Source organism: Gopherus evgoodei, chromosome 6, assembly GCF_007399415.2.
Source record: "Gopherus evgoodei ecotype Sinaloan lineage chromosome 6, rGopEvg1_v1.p, whole genome shotgun sequence".
Taxonomy (NCBI): Eukaryota; Metazoa; Chordata; order Testudines; family Testudinidae; genus Gopherus; species Gopherus evgoodei.
The window spans coordinates 79,534,272-79,548,083 of record NC_044327.1 but is presented as its reverse complement, the minus strand read 5'-3'; positions in this window follow the sequence as shown (position 1 = coordinate 79,548,083).

Sequence of the window (13,812 nt, the reverse complement as noted above, 5' to 3'; positions counted from 1 at the left end):
GAGCATATACTTGGTGTTACAGTTAATAAACAATAATCACCCTACTCTACTACCTATAAATTTTATTTAATTACATTCTTAACTGGGAGTAATATTATCTGATGTGCATTAATATTTCTGCTGAATAACCAGGGTCTAAATAGAGAAACTGCAAATGAGAACACTAACAGATATACAGAGTTCCCTCTCCACTTGAATCAACCCCAAATACTTGTGTGAAGAGATAGGCCTTATAGTGTGCCCCAAAGGGTAACAAATTTGGGCTCTGGAGGATCTAAGCCCATGTTTGCTTAGTAAGAAATCCTTATTTGGTCCAATCAAAGCACATATGCAATCTACTGAATAGTATTATGAGGAAGAGCTTCTAAGAGATCTTTCTGTGACTCTATATAATAGTAAATTTATTTCTATTTCAATCATTAAAACTACACCAATACAAGACTCTAGGTGCCCTAATGTGCCCTTACACATAATTAGTATTCTAACAACACCCTGGAAACATTAAAATAAGAATTCAGATAGTAACTCTACTAGCCAGGGCTCAAAAAAAGGCTTCTTTCCACCTCTTCATCACTCAGGAAGCATCCCATGCTCCCTCCCCAAAAACCCTGTCAAACAGACAGCTGCTAGCAAGATTAGCTCTTTTGTTCTGGTGTGCATTATTAACCAATGGCATATATTAAAAATACAATTTTTTTAAAAAATGTAAAAATGGAAAGAATCCCATCTGCTTTTAGAACTAGCTGGCAAATATTGTTCCAAAATGGTTTCTGCCTGCTTTATGCATTTTTCCAGCAGCCCTTCCCCTTCCTCACCTATTCTCAAATTAGACTTATGTGTACAGCCATCAAATCAATATTTTGGGTTTGTTCAGGCAACTTTGATATTATAATTTCTAATAAAAAAGAGAATGTTGATGTTTTCATTGGGCACAGAGCCTTACTTGTGGACAGTTTATTTATTTATTTATTTATTTTGCCTGCCTCTGCAGTGCGTAGCATGGGTCACTTGCTGGTTTGAACTAGAGTAAATGGTGGATTCTCTGTAACTTGAAGTATTTAAATAATGATTTGAGGACTTCAGTAACTCAGCCAGAGGATATGGGTCTATTACAGGAGCATGTAGGTGAGATTCTGTTGCCTGCAATGTGCAGGAGGTCAATATAGATGGTCACCATGGTCCCTTCTGGCCTTAAAGTCTATGAGTTTCTAACCATCGGCTCTCATGGGCCATGTAGCTAATTCAGTCACCCATGGAAGAACTTGTTCTTTCAATTGCGAGGACAAGAAGCTACTGCCTCCCCTCACATCAAGCTCTAGCAATACCATAGGAAGTGAGGATGGATATTCATATAACATTACTTCACAGAGTCTCCCCTCAATATACATAATGCATATTCCATTTTAGAGCTCAGTTTCACGGCAGAGCAGCTAAAGACTCTGCTGATGAAATGGCTTGGACCAGGAGTTGTGCCTTTTTACCTAGTTGTCTGAGAGTACTTGTGGTAGTGTCATTCTTCAAAAGTAATTTCTGGAGGCATAACAGTCTTGTCAATGGCTGGCCACATTGGACTCCAATTTGACAATTATTTTTTTCTCAGTTACTCCTGTGGGGAATTTCACATCTTGATAAAGTCTTTTCTTCCCTTTGACTAAAATTTCCAAACAAGCTCAAAGGAGGTGGGGGGCTGAGGATGAGGGTGGGAGAAGAGAGAGAGAGAGAGGGTCAGCGATGTCACTGGAACCTTAGGGTAAACTTGTAGGCTGTGAAAGATTACCAGTGTTACCATTCGGTGTATTTTGAATGTCAGCTGGATCAAAGACTGCAGGCAGCTGTCGAATGAAATAACTGTTTTAAAAAAACATACCAAATAGGAAAAATGAAATAAAATTTTAAATTACAACCCATAGAAATGCAAGTGGCTGCACAAGCACCACCCAAGAGGGCTAGGGTAATTTGCTGTAATAGGATTAATTCACAATTGCTCTGGGGGAGTTTAAGTCCTCAACACTAACATTTGTTTCTGTGGTGTTTGCTTATTTATCATTTGTTTTTAAAATGGAAATTGAACAGGCCTTGACATTTTGAAGTGGTAACTAGGGGCCTGATCCAACTACCTTTGAAGTCAATGAGAAGGCTGTTATTAACTTCAATGGGAGTTGGATCAGGCCCTATAATTACCACTAGAGTATTTTGCTGGTAACAACTGTTTGAATGTACAGAAGCATCATTTGTGACACTAACAGTACAAGTTCAGTGTAAACCAGTTTCCATTCCGGTTTAATAGTAGCTTAACTATTTAAACAGAAGGTTTTGAGGTTCAGCTTTTTCCTTCATATATTGACATGCAGTAACTCCCACTGATACTTCTGGAGAAAGGAATGGACACTATATTTACTCAGAAATGTTGCTTCATTTCTCTAATGGATTTCTGTATGTTTGAACCTAAAATGAAAGCAAGATGACATCTTTGGAATCCCACGACCTGTGATGGGTTAGATAGGCCCCATACTGGGAGGGTGGGGTTTAACGAGGGCCGGTGGACACAATTGGCCCTGCTCTACTACACCTGCAGCAATTGTCAGGAGTTAAAAGGAAGAGGCCCAGCTTAGTTAGGGGCTGACCAAGAAGGAGAATAGAGCTCTGCTAGTTCCTTGATGATGGAAACCTGGTTCTAGCCAAGAGCTTGAGACAGCTGGATTCCTGGACTGGCCTCGTGGTGGATGGGTGGTGGCATGGAGACAAACCCTGAGTAGAAGTGTGGGGTCCTATCTGACAAATCCTTGGATGACCTTGGGTTTGAGTTCACTGTTTTTCTTTTAGTGTGGGCTCTAATACTCCAGAAGGGGTGGGATTCAAGTGTGCCATAGACTGACAGCTCAGACACCATGATATCAAACTTCTGGGGACAACATCTGATTGTTGGGCACTCACAGCTGGGTGAGTTGTGCCCTGATAGGCCTTTAGCATGGAAGTTACCCACTCCGGCTCAGCAGGTGTTAATAGTCAGCCCTTGGAGAGGGCTGGGACTGAGAATAAATTAGAAAAGGCTGAGATGTAGCCAGTCAGGGCCAAGCTGGGCCCTATAAAAGGGCTGCAGGGCCAGATGGCAGTCAGTCTCTCTTTAGCTTTGGAAAGAGATGGACCTAGCTGCCTGAAGGAGTGAAGGGTACTGTGGACAGAGCACTGTTGGGGAAGGGGTAGGCTGAGCTGGGGAACTCAGGCTGGTGATCCCCCCACCTAGAGAGGCCTAGAGAGGTACTGGGCTGCAGGGAAAGGCAGCCGGTCTAAACCCCCCTTGCTAATGATGAGTGGCCATTATACTGCAGTCTGCCTCAGTGAACAGCAACTAGCTGATGACTGGCAGTAACCACTGAGGCAAGATGGGCTTAGAGGGTTGGGGGTTCCCCTGGTAGGGGAGACCCAGAATGTGGTGGGGTATTGCAGGGGCAGAACCCTGTAGTAAAGGGCACCAGGGTCCAGGAGGGACATGGGGGCCAGTGGCAGGCAAGTCACTGGCCACCAGGAGGTGCTCTGAGTGCTGGAGAGCTAATTCCCAAGACAACCAGCAGGATGTGTCGCACCAGTGGGTCTCGCTTGGTTACAGGCCACAAAGGCAACTCAGTTACAATTCCACTAGTGTCACAGATGGTAGTTTTCTGGAAGATGGCTGTTTTCTACATCTTTGTTTAAAATGGCTGCCACCAGTACAAGTTTTAGAAAAATGCCAATTGTAAAATCTAGCCCTTATTTGCCATTACACTTCACAGTTTACATGCTGTGTTCTTACTGTGTAATGCTCAGATTGCTGCACTGAGCAAAGTGAAGGCATATTTCTTTGAAATGCTTTGAGGCTTTACAACAGTCTTGCAAGAGAAACTGGGTGGCTCAGGGCATGGCGATAAAAATAGAGAATGAATGGTTTTACTGGGATCGGAAAGCCATTTGGATTTGGGGTTCTGGTATACCCTGCCAACATCAGCTCAGGCACCTAAGTGTCTGGTGTACTTGGATTGATAATATTTGCATGATTCCCATCTCTTGACTCCTTAAGCACTCCGAGAGTTCTTGCTGAGGGAAGAACTGGCACAAGGGGTACCAGGAAGGGAAGTATAAAGTAAGAGTAGAAGATGGAGGTAGGAAATGGCAGATATAGATGACTAACTTTACATGTTTATTCACCCAGTTTGCACACAGAAGTGCATAAACCAGGCCTGAAACTGTGTATGTATTTATCCCTGGTGCTTGGGACTCCCCTTTAAAAAATATTTGCCCCAACGAACCTTTCAAAACCTTTTTTTAAGAGATTAGCCTGTTCTGAGGTCAGAGGCAGATAAAACTAATTTGAGTGACAGTATGGTTATTTTTCACGTGTGAGGAGATTTTCTTTCACAAAAGGTGCCAGGCAAACATATGATGGGTGCAATGTGGGCACAGAAGACAAGATGACCTGACAGTGGAGGACCTTGCATTACCATTTCACACTCTGTACCACTTTTGGGAAAAACAGCAGACTCCAGTCTTCAGAACTGTCAGTTCAGTACCTTCACCTCATTCCCTTGTTGTCTCAGGTATCCATTCAGAGTTCTTCTAAGTGTCATCTATTGACTCTTTGGACTCATTTATGGATTAGTGGGTGTTGTCCAGAATCCTTCGCTCAGTATCCCCAACTAGTTCCCTCATTTTATACCTTGACATCTTCTCCTATTCCAATTTTTTCCCACTGTCCCAAGCATTCAATTGTTTCTCAGTCCTGTGGCCCTTCCTTTGCCTGAGGGGGCAGGCCTTTTAGTTCCTGGTGGGCTTTACACACCTTTTCTGGATTCAGCTAGGTTAGTATCTTCACCAGTGTTAAATTCTCTCTCTCTCACTCTCTCATACACACATGCACAAACACATCAATTTCATTTACCAAGAGCGCTAGTCTAGCATAAATTCACCCTTATGAATCACCTGTTCTTTACCAATGTGGTTTATGTCATACACAGAGCCCTTGGATGGAATGATTTCCTTGTTACACTGCAGTCCATCTATTACTTGGTATATTGAACCAGTCAGTTGGCTTGTTTATGACATGCTTAATGTTTTGTGAATCTAGCCTTTTGATTCACTTCAAGTACTTTTTAATTACAGTATATTCCTTGAAAACAGATGCTTTTAATATTCAGCCTGAGTGTTTTATAAGCTATATAAATATTTTGTTTGCGGTATTTTTCTGGTGCTCACAGCCAAAATATGCAAGTCAGCTTTTCAGAACACCATTTTATTATGCTGGAACCTGAGGTGTTTCAGTTTCTGAAAAGTTATTTTTTCTCTGCATTATACTACAGTGGCTATGTTCTCAGTTCTCTCTCCATGCAATAAATGAGGGTAAGATTTTTTTTTTTTAATTTGTTGCTCTGTATATGACGTCTGATAACATTTTGGGGTTTTTAACTAAAATATTGGATGTACTTTTGCCTTGCTTCAGCCTTTTTTTCCTGCTGTTTAGTGGACACCAAGTGGGGTATTTTCAAAGCAGTGTTAAAGGGGTGGGTGAGTTACCATGTTGTTCCTCTCCCTCCCCACCACCCCCTGGTCTACATGTGGAAAATGGTTTTCCATGCACTAATCTCCTCCTTTCTAATCTGGCCCAAGAACTAAAGGGGAAATGTGATTTTTTGTGTGTGTGTGTGTCGGGGGGGGGCGGGCGGGTGGATGCTTATGAAAGCTCAAGTAATAAAATGTCAATAGCAGCCATCTGGAATGTTTTCATCTGTGACATAGCAGATATTTTATATTGGAAATGTTTGCTGTAATTGTACTGAGAGATTGAGCTGTGGAAAGCCTGGAAGTCCTTGTTGGCACCAAGTATCTACACTCATCTATGACATTTTGAAGCAATACATCCACCACAGTCGGCAGAGAGCTGCCAGCCTTAGCAAACCAACAGTGACACCATTCAGCAACATTTTCCTTTCTCTCTTTTCTGTTTAGTGAGCTATTAAATGACCAGCGCCAACAAGATGAACTAAATAATTTGGAACATAGAAATGCAATCAAAACAATCTATCCTCCACCCAGAATATCCAGTTGTGAAGGAGAAGCTGTCCTCTTGCTTAAGCATTGGATCTTATATGGATGAAATATTTTTTCTGCCAGCAAAATAAATAATTCCCTGCTCAAACAAGATGTGGGGGGTGACCCTATGAGAAGCTGGCAATAGAGGTGGTAAATAAAACATCATTGTGTCAGTTAAGTGCAGTTGTGTGTGTGACATTGCAGATCCAGCTGCAGAATACACTTGGCTTGCTAGTTGTTTCACAAGGTACAGTAGGAGGGATAAAAGTTAGAAAGCGAATCTACAGCTTGATTAAGAAATGAGAGGGGATGAACTGAGACTGAACTGCAAATCCTGGTGCATCTCAGTGCTGGTTGTGCAGCATGCTTTGACTATGAACTGCCCTATTGACAAAAGCATCTCTAGAAATTCTTAAAAAGCGATGCTATCAGGAATGACAATTGCTCTGGAGTACCATGGACTGGTCGTATTGGCAGAGTGGTAATTCAGAGATTGGGTGGTGGGTGGAAATTTATATTTTTGAGCTATGAAACACTTAAGCTCCACCCCCACCTCATCCCCCATAAACACATGCCATTATTTAAATGAACTCTTTAAGAATAAAATCCTCAGACTCACAGAAATTAGAGATGGAAGAAATGTATTAGTCCATTTTCCTGACAATGCAGGCTTGTTTCTTACAGTGTATTTTCTAGTGTTTGATCCATTCTAGTGTTCAGGGCCAAATTTTCCAAAATGGAGTCCTGAATTCAGCTTTAAAAATGTGTAGAGTGCATTTTTAACATTACAGGCAAATTATTAGGTGTCTAAGTAGATTTCTGCATACACCCAGACACAGAGTTTATGTAATTGCACACAGTTGCAACCGTACTCTTGATCCAAGCCTTATTTTACATCCACATTCTGAAAAGCTCCTGCCACTTCCCTTGGGAGACCAGTCCCCTCCCTCATACAGTAGAGATCACAATCAAGAATTTTTCCTTTTCTCAGTTTCACCTACTTCTAATTATACCCATGTGCCCCAGCCACCTAAACAATTTTTGTCTCCTTGATGTTTATGCCCTTCAAATTGTATATGGCTATCATATTCCCCATCCCAGGGTTAGATTGTGATTGACCCTTGTGTAGGTGCCAAGCTGGGGAGGAGAGGCAGGGGCTATGCAAGAAGTCACTGCCCTTACAGGACCAATACAGAAGTTGATCACAATAGCTGCTCCTGTGAACAGGCACTACTCATTCCCTCTCTCATCCAGTGAGCAGGAAGAAATTTCCCTCCTTCCCTCCCCTCGCCATGTTTTTTTTTTAAGTATCTCCTTCCTTTGAAGTATCAGGGATGGCCCTGGCTGGAGATGGGACACTGGATTGGGTGAGCCAATGCTCTGAGGTAACATCAAACATTCCCTCTCTCAGGTGCTTGGCTGGCTAGTCTTTGCTTATATGTTAAGGGTCTGACTGCCCTGTATGAGGTTGGGAAGGAATTTTCCCCCAGGACGACCCAGGGTATTTTTTGCCTTCCTCTGCAGCATGTGGGTGCAGGTCACTTGCCAGGATTATCTGGGTATAGGCCATTTACCTTCACTGCAGGGGCCTCAGGCACTGGTAGACCTCAGTCCCTCCTATTCTTTACTATGTTCCATAGGCAATCTAGACTCCTGTGGGCTGTAATACTTTGGGATAACTTCAGCTGTTGGGTTTAATGTGTAAGTGTTGGTGGCCTATGATATGCAGGAGGTCAGATAGGATGATCTGGTGGTCCCTTCTGGCCTTAGACTCTATGAGCAAATTATGTAAAAGTATGGTGGATGAGTGTGATGTCCATGTTCTCCTTCAACTCTATGCTAGTCTGCAAAGCAGGGACAATGTACCAAGGGGAGCAGTCTTCACCATCCTGATTGATGGTAGATAATGCACGTGGTGCTCCAAGGGACTTTGGGGAAAAGTGCACGTTCTGAGAAACGTTTCCCTGTTACCCCAGGGACAATGTTGCTCCACACTGATTCCCTCAGAGGTCTCTGTGTATATCCCAAAATCTAGTCCTTAGCTGTTGCTTTGCCATGCTGTCTCTCTCTCCATGGGGCATCCCTGGATACATATGTATGCGTGTGTGTGTTCTCTAAATTTCCTCTAATTCTCAATATTTACTGGAAATGTGGTCTCAGAGTTGCACACAATGTTCCAGGTGTGGTCTCACCATAGCTGAGCAGAGAGGAGTATTATCTTCTTGTTCTATGAAATCATGTCTCTGCATATTCAGCCAAAAATTATACAAACCATTTTGGCTGCTATACTGCATTATAGACTCATGTCTAAATTGCTCTCCACTTCATCCTTTGGTCATTTTGAGTATTGCTGTTACCCACATTTCTCTCTGTCATTAAGTGTTTTCAATTATGTTTCCCTAAATGTATTAGCTTGCATTTGCAAGTTGAAACTTATGCATTGTGGCCCATCTTCATCAAAGCATCCTTATTCAGAAAAGAGTATTCTGTACCTGCTTGAGTCCTATTGAAATCAATAGAACTTAAATATATGCTGAAGAGCCTTCCTGAATCAGACTCTGTGTGTGTAACAATGTTAGGTAAAATGGATATACATTTACATGTTTTCTCTTGTCTGTGAAATGCCCTTTCAGCTTTGCATATTAGGAACATATTGTGATCATTCTGAAAATAATACTCTCTTGTTTGAGCACAAGCAGGAACACACATCTTGAATCACCAAGCATGCTTTTCATTTAGAGGTGAAGGAGTAGGCACTGTGTGATCCTTTAAAGCGGTTTTATATAGTTGCAGATAGTTGATATGCATGACTGCACCCACAGCTCAGCATTAAGGACTAGTTTCAGAAGAATTAGAATCAGTGAGGTTTTGCTCACTTCTGTCAGGCCTCCTTTTACCTCCTTTGGTAGGAAAGAATGCTGTTTCTCAGAAGAAGTGTAAATGGCAGGTTCAGATTTATCCCACCAACTTTTCTTTTTTCTCAGCTTTGCACTGTGGTTGGGAAGTTGCCAGCAGAGTTTTTAAAGTTTGTTTTATGATTTGGCTAAATATCCACAAAAACTTTTTTTGAAACCTGCTAAGTTACTGCTCATTGTCCCATGATTCTACAACAAAATGGTATGCAATCAAAATAGATTACACCCATTCCTGCTGTTAATTACTGTGAAAGATACAAGAGCATTTACAGTATACTGAATGGGAAAATGTCTTCCTCCGCCATACCTAATGAAGTGCGTTACTGCAGGGTCACTTCCTAATAGGTGTTATTTCCTCTATTTTAATAAAGGTATTTTAACACCTGTATTCCATGCCAGACAGTATTGTCATTTTTACTACAGACTGACTTAACTGAATGCCAGGGGCCCTGAGGAGTGGCACTGTTCAAACACCACTGCTTAATGCCAAACACAACTAACATGCACAAGGAGGAAGCCAGAGAAAACAGTCACCTCCTGTAATTAGAACCAGGCAACTTCCAACCCAGTTAGGAACTTTTAAGATGGAAAGAGGTCAGGAAGCCCATCTAGGTCAGTCCGTACTTGCGTTTGAATTGGCGCTTGTGCTCCCCCTCCCCGTCTCCACAAGAGCTCACACAGACAAGATATTTTTGGTCTCCAAATACTTATCCAGTGTCTATTCAAGATGACTTATATTTGTTAGGTCTGCCTCTGTCCTTAGTATTTTTATGCAGAGTGATGACCTTTGCTAAATTAGGGCTCAGGCATTCAGTGCATGGAAACCCCTCCAACTTCAATGGAAGTTCAGGTAACAGAAGGCTTGCAGGCTCTGACCCTTAGTGTGGAAGATTTCCAACATGCCCAAGTTTCCATGTATTTCATGGAAATCTCAGCATGTGATGTTACCCCCATCACATATGACATTCATTGGATTATGATGTGTTGCACAGGTTCTATCAAGTGATGTTATCACAAGCCAGTCACTCAATTTGATGGATAGCAACTGAAGAAATGCAACAGCAGCTTGGGTTTGCAGGGTTTGTGTGAACATTTTCCTCAGTGTCAATCCATGTGGGTTTATGCTGATTTTCCCTGTGAGTGTCAGGTTCAAATGATCCAAGGATACAAAGCCAAACTTTAAAAACCTGGGTCACAGGAGGCAAGTCTGATCAGGAAATGGACAAATCCGCCATAAGAAAAAAAATGAAATTCTCCTAAGCTATATCAGATTTTTTTTAATACATAGCACAGTAACTCTATTTTTGCCTTAACTGTCCAGGATGTAAAGTACACCTTTAACAGTAAGATGCAGAACCCAAAAGATCAGATCCAGTATGGGAATTCCTCAGTTTCTATACATAATAATTGGTCATAATTAAAAAAAGCACAAGTGCTACCGTGCCATCATAAAACCTGAGCTGTGATATGCCCTTTGTAATAGTTATTTTAATATATCTAACTATAAAAGGACCCATCAATAATTCTGTTATTGTTAAACATGTCTACCTATTTATTGGTATTTCTGCTGTGCTCAACTCTACAATGTCGCACAGAGGCACCCTAGTCCTACATTCCTTTGCCCGTACAAAATTCACATTAGCTTTAGTTTGGGATGAGCAAGCAATGCAGGACCACGGCTGATCAGGATGGCTTTAGTTCAATCACAAGTTATTGGTCATAAATTACTGGGATTGATTCAGGAATTACTAGTTGAGATTCCATGGCCTATGTTAGCAGGAGGTCAGACAAGTTGATCATAATGGTCTCTTCTAGCCTTAAAAATCTGTGAATAAATCTAATAACCACATTTAGGCAGTAGGAGAATTGGTGCACACTATACTCACAGTAATAGTTCTATCAGTTCTAACATGAAATAGTACATGAATCAAATATTTAAAAAGCATTTTGTACAGAAGGTAGTAGATCTATAAGACTTGTGGATAATGTGATACCAGCACATCTCTACCTTAAAAAAGCTCTGGAAGGAAGAAAAAAATATTTTAAACATCAAAGAGGCTGATGAATAGGGTTGCCAGTATATTCAAACACATTTAGAGACAGTATTGTCAAGGCTTGTTTTCTGAGCTATGATACTAAAGATAGTAGGAACCAGCAAAGAAAAGAACACTGTAGAAATGCAAATCTGCTAAGTGTTGAATCTATTAATCCATAGCACACTTTCTTCTGAATCATACTTATTGAGATATACAGACAACAAAAAGTATTTATAATATTTGCATAATTTCAAACACCCAGTTCATAAATTATTTATTGGTTGTGGTCAAATGAATGTTAGGTCTTCCATAATTATCTTTTGTGTAAAAGGTTGCATAGTTTACAGAGATATTTCAATGGCGGTTGAATATCTATAACTTCCCATAATATTAGAAAGAAGAAAAGGAACATAATTGTAGAGCTACTATACATTTTGCTCTATAAGAGTAGCAAAATTAAGAGTTTTGCATTTAATTTAGAGTTATATTTAAATAAATACTTACATTAGAGTAGAGACCTACTACAGTACCTTAGGGCTTTATGTTCTTAAGACTGAGAAAAGCCTTACCTCAAAATTTACCATCTATAGGAACCTAGATCAGATGAGGGAAGAAGCCAGGAATCTACCCATACATAGACCAATTGCAGTCTGCTGTACAGGTGTGGGAGGATAAAATTCTTGTAGAGCCAGGAGTGAGGGCTGATTGGCCAGGGGGGCTGACAGTCACCTTGAGAGACAGGGGAAGGGCTTCTTTTCCTCGCAAAGGGTTCTGGGCAGGGAAGACCTCTATAAAACTCCCTGGTTTCCAGCATGTAGTCAGAGTTGTGAGAGGAAAGATCACCTGGAGGAACCTGGATCTGTTGGAGTTACAGATGGTATCCTTTTTTTAAAAAAATGTATAAAAATAAGTATTGATGTTACTTTTTAAAAAAAGTCCTCAGGATTGAGTCTTGGTACTTTATTGGACCATCTTGCTGCTGCACTCCAATTTGGTACCAGAAGTAAGGAATTTTGTTCTAGTTTAAAGAATTACTTGTCTCTGGCTGCTGTAGTTGAGATTCTTAAAGAGATGGAGAGTGCCTACACCAGTTAGAGTAAGTGACTTCTAAATGAATTGGTGTTACTTGTTTTAGAAGTTTTTCCCCTACCTTGTGCACAGATGTTTAGTAATGAGATAAAGCTGGCTTCTTTAGACTTTGTTGTTTAGGAGGGGATGGTTTCTGTATCAGAGCAAAACAGGAAAAGAAAAAGCTTATGAAATCTGAATAACTACAAGAAAAATAAGTAGCTACTCTGTTTCTACTTATGATTTTGCATTTATTACAGTGCCTAGACACAAGGATGATAGACCCTGTGGCTAGGGAATGGGTTTGTGAAACCAGAGGTGAGCAAAGTAGAGGCATAAAGACATGCCCTCCTTCCTCCCACTCCATTCTTAGCACTAACAGGAAGTGCAGTCTGTGTGACTAGGGCTCCTCCACAGCTCTGTATGGTACCATGGCTCTGTATGGAGGGCCATGCAGGGAGGGAAGACATTTAATTATTTGTTTAGTGTTTATAAAAAGAGATGAGAATAACTGATCTCCATTAATGGCTAAACATTTGGGTTCAGTCATGTGGGATACTCCCATCTGATCCTGACAGATGATCAGTATTCAGTAATGCCGACAGGACTGGATTAAGGCAATCTGAGGCTCAAGTCACACTGTAATACAAGACTTCTCATGGTTCCATCCCACACTTGAAGTGTTGTGTGTGTTGGGGGAGGGACAAAGGGGGTGAGAGTCAGGAACTGTGGTATGAAGCCTCATTTATCTTCCTGGAGCAGCAGCAGGGGTCCTGTCTGCTCCTGGAGAGGCAGTGTTGGCAGCAAGGAGCCTTCAGCATCCACCCGGCTGCCAGAGTATATTTGCTTGGCTGGGTGAGTGGGCCAGGACCATTGCACTTCTTTCTCTGCTGGTGTAGTATTGGTGAGGGAAGAGGGGAAGGATAGCAGAGCGGTGGCTCTTGGAGTTAACACCCTACAGAGATGCACAAGTGCTTCATGCCTCTCAAAGCTTTTGTTTCAGGCTGTCTGCTGATTCAGACAGACAAGCCTGCATTAATTGTTCTCAGATCATGTTTTCAAGCTCTTCTTCCCAGCCAAGAAGCTATATACTTTCTCTTTTAATGAAAGCTGAGGTTCTGGTGTCATCCAAAGAGTCAAGAGCAGATACCTTCATCTGATCCTCTGGAGGAAGGAACCAATAAAATAAAACCAAGGAGATTCCTTGGAAACCTACCAACCTAAGATTTGAATAGTTGGTTCAATGTGCGTATAAACTAAATGGGATATAGGAATGAGGGCCAGATTTCATTGCACACCAAATATGTGATATGCAACTAGACATTTATAGCATGTTGTTCATAAATAGATTACAATGCATCCAGATATTTTCCCTGTGATATGAAATGCAAAAACATATATTCAACTGAGTGCAATATGAAGCTCTCATCACACATTACTCAAATCTGCCATCAGCGATTCCGCACCTGTGTCAGAATTGGAACGGGAAGGTGAAAAATGAACTAGTGGCTTGGTTACATTCCAAATGGCAACTCAATGAAAAGGGCCTTGTCTAAAACTCAGTAAAGTTAATGGGAGACTTTCCATTGACTTTAGTGGGTAATGGATGAGGCCCAAGACAGCTACCTGTTGATTAGCAGCCAGATGGCATTGCAACCTTCACAACAAATTGGCTGGGAGCCTGAGAACAAAATGCAAGTGTAAAATACCAATTAGGACAGAAATTTGAACTG